This window comes from Pelodiscus sinensis, chromosome 10 (assembly GCF_049634645.1).
Source record: "Pelodiscus sinensis isolate JC-2024 chromosome 10, ASM4963464v1, whole genome shotgun sequence".
Lineage (NCBI taxonomy): Eukaryota > Metazoa > Chordata > Testudines > Trionychidae > Pelodiscus > Pelodiscus sinensis.
This window is the reverse complement of record NC_134720.1, coordinates 33521504-33535554: the sequence shown is the minus strand read 5'-3', so window position 1 is coordinate 33535554 and position 14051 is coordinate 33521504. Positions and strand designations below refer to the sequence as shown.

The 14051-nt window shown below is 44.3% G+C and overlaps 1 long non-coding RNA gene across 1 annotated transcript; it reads right to left on the bottom strand.

Annotated features, from left to right (window-relative positions):
• Positions 1 to 6630: 6630 nt before the first annotated feature.
• Positions 6631 to 11709, bottom strand: LOC142830864 (uncharacterized). Its single transcript, XR_012906395.1, has 4 exons — positions 11359 to 11709; positions 10918 to 10958; positions 9098 to 9147; positions 6631 to 7034 (listed from the first exon to the last, which is right to left on the bottom strand). It is a non-coding gene; the product is annotated as an uncharacterized LOC142830864 (long non-coding RNA).
• Positions 11710 to 14051: the final 2342 nt, after the last annotated feature.

Here is a 14051-nt window from a genome sequence, read left to right as displayed (position 1 = left end):
AGGGGTTCTGCAGTCCCACCCTCACACAGCCCTGTGGGGGGCAACCTCAGAGGGGGTGGCTCCTGGGGTGTTTGGGTGGGAGGGGGAAGAGGAGAGGACAGGGACCTCCCAAGGACTCAGGCATCCTATTTGATTCTCTGTTTGTCTCCTTCTGCAGGTGGTGAGGGCCATTAACTCCATCCTGCTGCACACGGTCATCTGCCTGGGAGACCTGGACCCCATCATGGCCAGATTTGTTGCCCTGGGCTTTCCCAACTGCAAGGGAGCCATAGATGGAACCCACATCCCCATTTGGGCTCCAGAACATCGAGCCACCCAGCACATTAACCACAAGCACTACTTCTCAATGGCCCTACGGGCCCTGGTCACCCACCACAGACAGTTTACAGACATTTTTGTCCAGTGGTCAGGGAGGGTACACGATGCCCGCATGTGTAGAAACTCCAACCTCTTCCAGAAGCTGGCACATTCTTCCCCCAGCATGACTTCATGGTCGGGCACATACAGATGCCACTGTGCATTGTGAGGGATGTGTCCTATCCCCTCATGCCGTGGCTGATGAAGCCCTACACTGGCCATGTAGACCCGAGCAGGGACCGTTTCAATGCCCGCCTGGGCAGGGCCCACATCCAAACCGAAAGTGCCTTTTGCTTCTTGAAGGCGAGGTTCAAGTGCCTCCTGACCTGCCTCGATGTGGGGAAGCACAACACCCCTCAGGTGGTCTTGGCCTGTTGTGTTCTCCACAACATTGTGGAGAGGAGGGGGGAAAGCTGGCCAGGAGGGAAGGGCCCATCAGGTGGGAGGTATATCTGGCAGGCCTTGAGGTAGAGTTTCTCTGAAGGACCCCAGTAACTCTCCCCAGGGCCTCCCCACTAGGGGCCTGTGCCTTTCCCCTCTCTGCCTTTCCCACAACAACCCCTCCCTTCCTCCTTCCCTGTACACTCAATAAAAACAACAGTTTTGTGTTTCAATCAAAAAGTCTTTGTATTTTTTTATAATAAAAGTAACTGGGGAGGAGCGGGGCTGAGAACCTGGATATGGAGAGGGAGGAGCAGGACTCAGAGCTCAGGTTGAGAGTGGCACATGGTGCGGCTGGAAGTTCCATGTCAGGTCCAGGGACCTCAACAACCTCGGGGTTGGAGGGAGCCAGGGACAACAGGGGGATAGGCAGGAGATGGGGCTGGAGCGGGCATGGCAGGGGGATGAGGGGCAGGTATAGGGACAGGAGCCAGGTATACCATCATCTCCCAGATGGTAGCACACATGTTGCGGCCCTGTTACACCAGCGCGGTCTACATTTGGGTCTGCTATAGGATGTCACCCTGGACCTTCTGGGCCATGGTCTGCTGCATGTCCTGGAGAATGGCCATGTGCTCCCTCAAAAGATCCTCCTGAACCCTCCAGCACCTGTGGCTCCCCCGGGGTTGGGCAGCTGGCTCACCTGCTGGTGATCACCCCTCAGTTACAGCTGGTCCAGCTGTGGAGAATAAAGAGGGAGAGGTAGTCAGTCATCCATGCAGACACTGTCCTGGAGGCCTTGCCCTCCTCTGTGAGCAACAGTTCTCAGGGCACAGGATGGTAATGTCCCGGGATCAAGGCCATGTGTGGCCTGGACAGTGGATCCTGCAACACAGGGGCCCAAAGGTCCATGCTTTCCGGCCCCCCCTCCTGTCCCACAGACAAGCAGGCAAAAGAAGTGTTCGGCCACAATGGGATCCCACGGATGGGAGAGGGGTCTGGAGCAGCCTGGCTTTCCATCAGGGCCACACACACACCTGCACCTGGCAGCACTGTCCCTGGGAGGGGGTGCCTCGAGCGGGCAGACATGCCCATGTGCAGCACTCCTCAGTCTGTGTGCGAGCGCCAGTTTCCTTCCAGCAGTGGCCTCACCAGAACCTGTAAGCAGGAGCCCAGCGGTACTCTGGGGCTGCCTCCTGGGGCTGTGTGGCATCCACATGCACAGACTGCAGCACGAGGGCCAGGCCAAGAAGGCCAAGCAACGATTGCACCCCAGCCCCTCAGTGCCCACTTTCCCTGCCCTATGTGTGTGAAAAAGTAAGATCACTCACCTGATGATCCCTTCCCAGCCTCAGAGGATGCCTGGGAGACATCCAGGCCCTGGGGTACCAGCCATCTCTTCTTCTTCTTCTTCTTCCTCCTCCTCCTCCTCCTCATCCGCAATCCCTGGCCAGGTGTCAACAGGTGTCTCCAGCCCCAAGTGCATGACCAGGGTGGGGAAGGGGCTGCTCCTTCCCCCACTCCCAGGATGCTGTGGAGCTCATTAAAGTAGGAACAGGAGTGGTGTTCTGCCCAAAAGCAAGAGCTGCATTCCCTGGCCCTGGCGTAGCCCTGCCAGAGCTCCTTACCTACTCCAGACTCCTGGAATAGTGGCTTCTTGCAGCCAGGGCCTCAGCCATCCGGCCGTAGATATTGGCATTGCGCCATCTGGAATGCCAATCTCCTCTGCTCCAGAAGGGCCAGGATCTCCGCCCCAGACCAGGACGGCGCTCGACTTTTGGTGCCCCGGCAGGCTCCTGGGAGTCCTTTGCACATTCCTTGGGATGGGCAGTGGACTCTTGAGGGGCTTGAGGCGGGTCATGGGTGCTGAGGAGTGTGGCAGTGGGAGCACATGGTGAGGTGCAGCTCCCAGGGCCGGTTTGCTGCCACAAGCTTTGTCCTGGTGCCTGTGGTTTTAAGAGCTGCCAAGAGACAGGAACTATAGAGTTGTGATGAGTGTGGATGGAGTGGCCAGCAGGGTACTTGTGTTATTTCTTAGAGGCCTCTTTTTTCAACAGAACTCCCTCTTCTGTGTCCACACACGCATTTTTCAGAAAAAGCTTTTTTGGAAAAGGCATTATTCCTCTTAGAAAGAGGTTTACCGCTGTTGGAAAAAGCCCTCCATTCTTTCAACTTTTTATTGAAAGAATGCAATTGCAGTGAACTCAAGTATTGTTTTTTCTGGAATCATATTGTATCTCTAAATAGTAGATATGTACTTTGTCTTGCCCCATTTCTCACTTAACAAAACATTTTAAGAACAGTAAAAAAGAAACCTTGATTCTGAACATTTTGTTCACCAGAAGTTGCTCTCTGTGAAAAATCTTTCATGTCTGGATTTATCAAACTAATTTTACATAATCCCAAATTCACACCTATAAAACCAATTTACACATTTGTGATAGATAGCTAATACCAACAGAAAAAGGCCAAGAGTCAGAATAGATAAAACAACAATTTCACTTACATACGTAATATGATTATATTATTCTAACATTTTATTGACTCTTTAAAATGAAATAAACTCAGAGTTAGAGGACCATAGAGAGACATTTTTATTGACTAGTTTGGTGTCCTTTCAATACCAAATTGATGAGCAATCATAGCAGACAATCTTATTAAGCTAGTTTGCAGATTTATGAAGACCCTGTAGTTTAATAAACTGTTATGGAGCCATGAAAGTTTATGCAGATCACTAGAAATGTCAGAATAGTACTCCAAAAGGCACCATAAAATGGAGCATTACTTGTTTAATTCATGAGACAACTAAAATAAAACCAGTAGTTGTTTTATTAGTTTGTCCTCGTCTTAGCAAAATCCAATTTTCCTGCATAGAGTATCTACAACTTGGTGAACAGACTAGAGCCCTAGTCTGGAGAACAATAAACTCAAGAGACTTAAATTTCACTTAATGAAAAGTCTTCTCATTGGTGGGGGGGAGGAGGAGGATTGGCTGCAGTAAAAGTAAGAACAGAAAGAAGGAGAGGGTGGTTGGGATGCAAGAACAGAGAAAGTACATGACAATAAAAATTAAGCAAACAAACCTTCTCTCAGAGAGAAAAGGTGCAATGTTTAAATCCCCTCTCTGTCTCTCTTCACTGCCTTTAAGGAAAGATGACCAGAGTGGTATCCTGCCCCCATTTTCCATTGCATGAAAGACACTTAGACCTTGCCTTTTTCTATGACCACCAAAATACATGGAAAGTAAAATAGTTCCCTGAAGTTCTCTCTTCTCCTACATTCTCTTTGAGGAAGCAGAGTGAGTAACAGGGAACAGGCCTTAGGCACATGTTTTGTACAATCCTATTTCTCTCTCTTTCTCTCTCATGATATGCTTACACTCAGAGCTCTTTTAAAGCTGTTTGGTTCCTGGTTGGAACCTTTAGATTCTGCCACAATACAAATAATATTGTAAAAGTTTACATTATATTTATAAGCAGCTGCCCCACTCTGGCCAGAAAGGTTTACTGGATGGAGCCCATGCAGAGTCCCAGCTAAGCAGAGAGAGGCTTGTAGGGAGCCAATGAAAAGATGTTGTGCTGGAGCATCCCTGTTGCAAGGAGCTGCATGGCAGAGCAGAGAGAATGGTTGGCTCCTGACAAGGAAGGGTGCAGGACTAGTTCCCGGAGAGAAAACACCCTGGATAGAGCAGTGCTGGGCAGGCGGTGAAGATAGTTATGGCTATCAGAGAGAGAATGACTATCTAGAAGTTAAGGGATCTAGCCCTCTGGCTCCTACCACTCTTTATTTACCCACAGTGGAACAACTTCAACAGGAGAGACTGAGGAATCCTATATAGGAATTATCCTATCATTCAATGGTTAGAGTACTCAGAATCGGGAGACCCCTCTGTCCTATTCTGGCTCAGAGAAGAAAATAGAACCTGAGTCTCTCACATCCCAGGTGACTGCTTTAACTGCACAGCTAAAAGTTATAAGGTGGCTATGGTACTTGGAGCTAAAGCTAGGGCCCCTATGGTTGGGGCTCCCCTCTCCAGGATTAGAGTTCCTAAAAGTCTCCAATGATGGAGATTCCACAACCTTTCTAGGCAATTTATTCCAGTGCTTAACCACCCTAACAATTTGAAAGATTTTCCTAATGTCCAACCTAAACCTCCCTTGCTGCAATTTAAGTCCATTGCTTCTTGTCCTATCATCATAGGTGAAGAAGAATAATTTTTCACCTCTCCTTGTAACAACCTTTTATGTACTTGAAAGCTGTTATGTCCCTTCTCAGTCTTCACTTTTCCAGACTTGGAATTAGGGTTAAGCTTCCTATGGGCAGGGCACCTGGAGCTCCAATTATGGTTCCTTTGGGTTGGAATCCTGGCCCTAGAGTTAGGGTTCATATACGTACACATAGAGTAACTTACAGGAAGGGTTAGGGTTCCAAAGGATTGATTACCTGGAGCTAGGATTTGGTTTCCTATGAGTAGGACTATCCACCCTAGTGCTGGGATACCTGTGATAGGGCAATTGCAGCTAGGTTTGGTGTTCAAAAGGGTAGAGTAGTTGTACTTGGGGTTAAGGTTCCTATGGGTAGGACCCCCCATCTAATGATTACAGTTCCTATGGGTAGGGCTCCTCACGTTATGATTACTGTTCCTATGGTACCTGGAGGTAGGGTTTGGGTTCTCTCCATACATTGCTTAGGAAGTCTACACTTATAATTCAGCTGTGTAGATCACAGCGTTGTTCCTGAACTTTTAGTGATCCGCAGCATTGCAACACTAGTGCCTATGTGGGTCCCATTTCTTCTTGTATTTCTCATTAAATTGTCTACCCCCTATCAAGTGCTATTTACATTATTTAGAAACTACATGGATAGAGACACGACTCAGCACTATGTTGTGACTACCTGTTAGGGAGCGTTAGGATCCTTAACTGTGAATTTCCATCCATTTGCTAATTCAAAGGACAAGATAAATTTTCTTTTCAACAATAGCTCATCTCATCAACTCTTTTGTAAAAATTTCCTAGTATTGCTTTTACTAGGACATGACCCCAATCTAAAGGTATGAAGAAACTAGATCAGTCAGCAATGCTATCTTAAATTCAATGTACTATAGCTTACAATTGTATTCATTAGACTCAGCTCATTGATTCCAAGAAGTGAACCAGGGGTTCCTTTGAAAAACTGAAAATGCTCCTTTAATTTCAATAGCTCTCAGCTGCACGTTTCCTAAAATCTTAGGGACAAACCTTCATCTGATGTAAATCATGGGATTTCCACAGGCTCCAATGAAGCTCTGACAGTTTACACCAGGGGACAATCTGGACTACAATTTTGTTAGAACCCAGAAAGGTCAACAGACACATAAGAATAAATTAGGGCATTTTTTAAAGTGTTTTTCCCTGTTTCTGTGCTCCTAGTAGGGGGGAAAAAACAATTTGTATCTCTGAGATAACACCTACATTTGTATGGAAATATTGATTACTGCATTACTCACAGTAAGAAACTGAGTTAGTTTAGCTGTTTGACAGGCTATAAGACCATGATTTTCATACCTAAGTGTGTGTGCCAAAGCTAGGCATATCAATCATGCCTTTCCTCATGACTACTATGGCACACACACAGTTTCATGTGGGGTGTTTTGTTTTGTCTTGTTTTTGAGCCTGACAGAAACTTCGGTCTCACTTTCTCATGTACAAACACACTCATTTGGAGAGAGAAAATTCTAGAAGTTTCAGCATTAAGTCTAGTAAGCCATTTTCTCTGTATCCTCAAATACTGGAAGTTGTGCGAGGCAGGAACAGATTTAAACTGACCATGATTTTGGTTTTTCAAAACTCAGCCAAATGACAAGGATTAGCTAAGAGAAAAATTCAGTGTCTGCTCATCTCCAATTTTATGTTTAATAAATTTGTACGTGAAAAGAATTGGCAATATAAATTGCTGAATAAAGTGAGTGGAGCTTTAAGAACTCCTGCAGCAAGACTGTTTGCCACAGTATATTGAGCCAAATTGTCTACTCGCACTTTAAAAAAATATATTAAAAAAAAAAAACCAAAACAAGCTGACTTCACTTTCCCTACTTATATGCATTCCATTTTTTCAGACTGCTTGATTTCTCAAGTCTATTAACATTTCTATTGTACAAAGTAGAGTTGTTGACAAATTGTAAAAATTTTGGATGTTCTCTAGTGGAAATGTGATAGATAAGTGTGATAGATATATATACACATGTATATTCATGACCAGAAAGCTGTGGTGTAGTAACAACCTGTCTTCATTGCACAGTGTTTGAACCAGGTGATCTAGAAGGAAAAAAAGGTATGCCTTATTACGAACCATCTGAGCCATCCCCCTCCCAGCATCATTATCTGGAAAACTCCTAAACTCATTAAAATATATATATTTTATTAAAATATGCTGTTGGTGAATAAAAATATTTACCGTGAAAGATCTCGATTCCATAAACATTTATGTTTATGCCAACATTCAAGCTTATGAACAGCTCCACAGAGGTTCCATTTTTATTGAGCATTATAAACTTTGGCATTTTGTCAAAGGAAGCAACAGGTCTCAGTGAGACCCACAAAACAAAGATGTATTTGTAGCTCACACACAAGCCATGTGTCCCCAGATTTCCTAATCCCAATTTATAATATAAACTGATTCTCTTTCTTCTAGGAGTAAAGGATGAGAGAGCTATCTACCCAGGGATGAATTTCCCCCCGTTTTAACCTATGGGCTGAAACCAAATATGGAAAATTCAGCCCCAAGAGTTACTTGAAAGGAGCTCAGAGCAACTGAAAAAAATTTTTTGAATAGAAACAGTTTTCTACATTACTCAAAATGGCCATTGCCAGATCTAGTATAAATATGCAATGCAAACACCTTTGGATAAAGGACACAACAGTTAAACTGAACCCAGCTACATTATACAATAGTATGTACATGAGAATTCTGACATGAAATAATTGCACTGTGGCATGGTACACTGTTCAAAAAGATTTCTTTAAGTGGTATTTCTGGTGCTCTGGTCTCATTCTCAGAGGTACACTGCTCTGGAAAAGGTACATAAGATTATGGCAGTGCTCTGACCATGAACAAATAATAGCGAAGATAGCAAAACAACAATACTAACCTCCCCACCATTATAACTATTCCCTATTAAGAATTTTCTTCATTTCACATACAGGCAGTCCCCGGGTTACGTACAAGATAGGGACTGTAGGTTTGTTCTTAAGTTGAATCTGTATGTAAGTCGGAACTGGCGTCCAGATTCAGACACTGCTGAAACTGACCGCCAGTTCTGACTTACATACAGAATCAACTTAAGAACCCCAGGCGTCCCCAAGTCAGCTGCTGCTGAAACTGATCAGCAGCTGATTCCAGGAAGCCCGGGGCAGAGCAACTCTGCCTCGGGCTTCCTGTAGTCAGCGCTGGTCAGTTTCAGCAGAAGCTGACTTGGGGACGCCTGGGGCAGAGCAGCTGGGGTGCTGCTGGGTTGCTCCAGTAGCGCCGCTCCTGGGTGCTACTGGACCAACCTAGCAGCACCCCATCTGCTCTGCCCCAGGCGTCCTGATTCAGCCGCTGCTGAAACTGACCAGCAGCAGCTGAATCAGGACCTGGGGCAGAGCAGCTGGGGTGCTGCCGGGTTGCTCCAGTAGTGCCCAGACCGGGCGCTGCAGGACCAATCGGCAGTGCCCCAGCTGCTCTGCCCCAGAGTCCAAAACAAAAGCCTGGTCTGCTGGGGGGGGGGGAGCACACTAGCTGCGCCCCCCCCTCCCCAGCAGACCAGGGACACGGGGAGCAGAGCCTCTGAGGACAGTCCCCAGCAGACCACAGGCTCCCGGACTGAAGCCGCAGCCGCGGGGGGGGTCCCGCGCCTCTGAGGCTTTGCTCTGGCAAAGCCTCAGAAGCGCGGGAACCCGCCCGGTGCCCCTGGTCTGCTGGAGACGGTCTCCAGCAGACCAGGGGCACCGGAGCAGCTTACGAACGGGGCTTTCTCGCCCCGACTTCCGGGGCGAGAAAGCCCCGTTCGTAAGTGCGGATCCGACGTAAGTGCGGATCCAACGTAAGTCGGGGACTGCCTGTACATCCTATTAACTGAAAATGTCAGCACTTGAATCCATTTTAATTCACACGCTGAAAGATTCTCCCCTCTCCCCCAATCGTTTTTCCCCACACAACTGATGTGATGACAAAGCTACAAATTTTTATGACATGTGTCAGCTGAAACCCTTAAACGGAGATCATTTTGTGGGGGTCTTCCAAACCATTATTAATTTTTTCTCATGAAATCACAATGCTGTCACTGAAACACACACATTTTTGTTCAAACTGATCTGCAGCACTTGAGCTGCTTGCTTACCCGGCAGCTTCTTATGCACTTGCTGTTGAGTCAGGACCTCCCTCATATACCTGGAAGAAAGGATGAAAAAAGACCTCACTGAGCATGAATGTCTTCCTGATTTGCAGCTTAATGACAAACAGTATTTCCTAAAGGAGTGTGCAGCTGGTGACAGATTACAGCAGCCAGTATATAAAGGCAACAGCATTAGTCAGGGTGCAATTTTGCATGTAGCCTTGGTCCCACTGATAAAGCTAGTGGGATGACATGCTTGAACACAAGCCATATTAACCCACAAATACAATCCCCTTGAACAGAGGATATATGAGTAGCAGGGAACACCAGCAGAATCAAATTATTCAGTGTCACATTGAAGCTGCCCCCACCATGTAGAACAGAAATTACAATATTGCAGGCAGGATGTAGTATAAACTTTAGGAGGAAGCTGCATAGGGATCTGAGGTCCCGCGTATAACCCCGCTGAAGCTAAAGGGGTTCAACTAGGGCTAATTGTTGCTCTTTGCATGGTGACATTAGTATTGTAACATGCATTATACTATTCAGATCACCATATTAAGTCATTAGGGAAAACGGGGATTGAAAAGCATTAACAAGTTAGAACTATAATAGTCTCAATTAAACATTTGGAAGTTTCGTTACAATGGATTGCATGGGACCCATCAGCATCAAGCATAATCAGGGCCTACCCAGTAGTACATCATTGTAGTTAGTTCAGTTTGTGCTAGTATGAAAGACACTGTATAAAATGAAGCTAGGCCTGACCCTACCGAGATATGAATATAAGCAGTAAACAGAAAACTGGACAGTGACATGAAATACTAACAAAATTCCTGGGGCCATACATTCATTTCCAAGAGTTAGGGCATTATTAATAGAAGAGCACAGACAATACAATTTGATTTCAATTTATTTTTATTAAGTTTCTCTTTCTTCGTGATCTGAATGTGCCCCCACTGCAGAGGTGGAGACTACTGAAAACCCAGTTAAGTTAGCTTAGTGGGTATGAATTATATCTGGTAGGTCCTGGCAAAACATGTTATGCCTAAGTCTCCATTTCCTTATAGCTTCTGTATTTATTCACATTAGCACATAGCAAGTGCAGAACACTCCCATGTGGATTTACTAGCACTTGGCACTAGCATAAATGACTGCATGAGGAGAATCAAGCCCACTGTCGTTCCCCCCCTGCTCCTTAGCACAGCTTGGTTTAAAAGGCACCGTCCGACTAAGGAATTAAGGATGGTTTTCTCGCAGGGGAGCCCGTTTTATACTGAGGAATGATAGGTAGTCTTCACGGTGAAGAGACAGGAGGTGGGGGGGGGGGGGAAGTATCTCTGGTTGTATTCTCTCTTTGCCTACATGACCTGAGGTAAGTCATTTTACCTCCAGTAAATAGATTGAATGATAATACCCATTTCACAGAAGTGGCTTGAGGACACTTTCACTAGTGTCTCTACAGCAGTTTCACAAAATGCACGGTGGGCCTGCTGTGGGAAAGTTACTAACGGACCACGCCACTTTGTTTATCTAAAAGTTCTGCAGCCTTGGCTGGAAATGGTGAACTAGAGTCAATGGGAGACATGAGCCTCTGTAGCTGCAGAGCCTTTATATAAACAAAGTGGAGTGACCCATTAGCAGCTTTCCCAAGCGGCCTGTGGCCCACTTTAAGAAACACTCCTGCAGAGAACATTGATTTTCTCAGATGGAAGTCACTACAAGGAAATACAAACAATTATTTACTAGAAATGGCGATAGCCCAGAATCATTTTTCTAGGCTACTGAAAACAATTTACTCCTACCTTAGTATACTGAGTCCTTACCTTATTTTGTAAGTCAAAGAGTCAAACAGGAACATTTTGACCTAGAAAATAAGATAAGATGTTTCAGTCTAAGTAGCAGCTATCCTTACTATTTAAAAATATATACAATATTTCACTATTACCTTTTCCTATGACAGGACTTGATCAGTCATGATGCAACACTACTGACATCATGACATGATACAAAGGGAAAAAATTAAAATTTTGAAATGAAATATTTTTTCCTAAAAATAATTTCAAAATTAAGAAAAAATAATTTTTAAATTTTTGCCCCATAGGGGAATTCTTGTCCATCTACGGGGTGGGGGGGCAAGAGGGGGGAGGGAGAAATCTGAAGTAGCATTTTCTAATGGAAAATTCTCAGCAAAAAAAGTTTTGTAACCAGTTCTAATTATTATACATCCATCCAAAATTCAGCTCTTCGTAGAACTCCTAGCTTACCTTATCACAGAAGCAACAGATGTGAATGGGATTTCTTTAAAAAACAGGCAACAAAGGGTAAAGCCACTCTGCAGCAGGTGAAAATAGACCTGCCAAGTATCACTGATTTGCAGTGCACAATGCACAGCAAGACTGCAAATCTGTGTATTTTTCCCCTCAATTTCAATCCTCCTGCTTTGCTTGGTTTAAAGAAATTAAGCTTTTTTGATCAGGTAACTTTTGCATGGCCTCTCAGAGATAGGAAAATACTAACAAGGCAAGAGCCCTGTGAATCCCTTTTACAGCAGGGGAGAAGGAATTAGTGCAGGTATTTGTTTGGGTAGAAAATTAAAGCTAGTTTGGGGCAATTTATAAACCCAGCTGTAGGTTGAGTAGATTAAAAGCATTTGGACTAATAAACAAAACACTTGGTATAGCTAAAATACTGAAATAAGAAAGACACTAAATGTAGAAGGACAGTACTTTCCAGGACATTGCTGTTGAGGTTATTTTATATTAGATAAGAGGACTCCTTCTGTCTCTGAAGATAGGTTTATTTTTCTCATGGGGCCCAGCTATAATTAACCCTGGCTATAGCAAGAATTCAGTTTAGTTTTATCTGAATTAAATCAGGTTTATTTGAAGAAAAAAAAAAGAACACAAACATGCCTTACACTCAATTTTTAAAAAATCACCAAGCAGGCCAGAGGTTCTAAGTTACGTACAAGTATGAAATAGTATCTACCACCTGGCTGTCACTGATACCCAGCCTCTGGGGAAGCAGCTTGCTTTATCAATGACCCATTCCCTTCTCCCTTTCTAGGAAGTGGTTCATTATCAAATTAATTCCACCTACATAAAACCTGAGGCTAAAGACTCTAACCAAATGGAATGCAGGGGAGTGGAGAGGTGAAATCCACTATACCATCCCCAAGTCAGCAAGCAAGCCTGCTACATTGTTCCTTCCACTAATATCTCAGTGCCTACAAGCTGCTGAATTAATCACAGCTCCTTCATCCCATTTCCACCAGGTGTAGGGGCCACTGGATTCATGTTAATGTGCACCGTGCTACCCATCCCTTGGCCTGGCTCAGCCTTTCCACATATGGCTTTCTGGATTTTCCAAGACCTTTTTAATAGCATTTATGAGTGCACGAACACCTCTTCACAAATGCTCTGCTTGTAGTATCCCCACATAATGCCTTCTGCAGAGTTTAAATGTACTGAAGGACTTCTGTTGCCCCTCTGCCACAGACAGCCAACCAGTTTCTAGGAAGGATTTTGTAGAAAGCTTCTTCAGAGTCCCCAGAACTTGATGAGCTGTTTTCCCCAGGAATTGGCATATAGTTTATTCATACAGAAAGGTTCATAACAGTACAGAAGCAGAACAGAAAATTGTTAGGTATCCGGATGTAGCCATCTGTTACACAGACCACGTGTGTTGCAGTGGGGATGCAAAACTAAGTGGTAATATGACAGCAGGAGTCCAAACTTATAATATTTTTCTCAAATCTTTAACAGCTGTCAAAGAATTTATAGACCAGTCCCTGGATCCTTTAGGTGGGTAGCACTCCCAATTCAAACCACATACTAACATATACAGAATAAGCACCAGATTAGTTCACAACTTCTTGATAAAGCTGGTACATATTATATTTGAATTACCAGTGTTTAAATTAAGCTGTGAGGCTGATGAGTTGACAGACATTTTTAATTTTGCAGGTAGATAGGGTCAATCTTTTAAAATTGACTTGTCTTTTATCTTAGAATTTAACAGTTCTCTGAAGTTAATTTTCTCAGTAAACTTAAGAAGCCTTAGTATGTGTTAATCTTGATACAATATAAAAAGCAGAAATGAAGTACAGGCAGTCCCCGGGTTACATACAAGATAGGAACTGTAGGTTTGTTCTTAAGTTGAATTTGTATGTAAGTCGGAACAGGTACATATTTTGGGGGGGGGACGGGGAGCTGGAGTTAGGTGGAAAAGACCCTGATTCTCATACAACTTCCTTATTCTAAGAAAAACACATACTGTTTTGATATGAAGGTTTTTTCGGTTGATATTTTAATTAAAAATTGATCATAAGTTTCAGTGTTTCATGCTATATCCAAATCTTCCTTTTGGGGTACCTGAAAGATCCCAGTTATTCATTTAATAGTCAGAATCTTTGTTTTTTATAACTAAAAAAAGTTTATTCAATGCATATTACTGTTCCAAATAGAATTTGCTACAGATGGTTCAGTGAAATAGGTATTAAGTGTAATCAATAGTCATTGGAGAGCACAGTGAAATATTGATACAATCAAAGCTGTTGTTGTATTCTGCTGAGCAGAAAATGGAAATCCCTTCCTGTGAAGTGTGTGTGTGAATTTATCCACAGGATTAATTTTAAAGAAAAATTCTGTGTTGGGAACAGGAGTTTAGCCACAGTTGGGTCCTCATTGTCCACTCACCCACTTTGCAACGAGACCCATCCCCTCGGGGCTTACCCTGCTCCGCTCCAGCCAGGGTGTGGGGTTGAGGCTTATCCCCTCTTCCCTTCTGTGCTGCTCCTCCCCATTCTTGCCCACCCACACCACTGGGTAATTTTTCAGCTTCACCTCTGCCAGGCTGGAAGGGACTTGTTAATTTCACGTAAGGCTAACAAGATACTTGCAGCTCTAGTGCTGAAGAGGGAAAGAGCTGTTGCTCCCAAGGTGGGGACTGTAACACA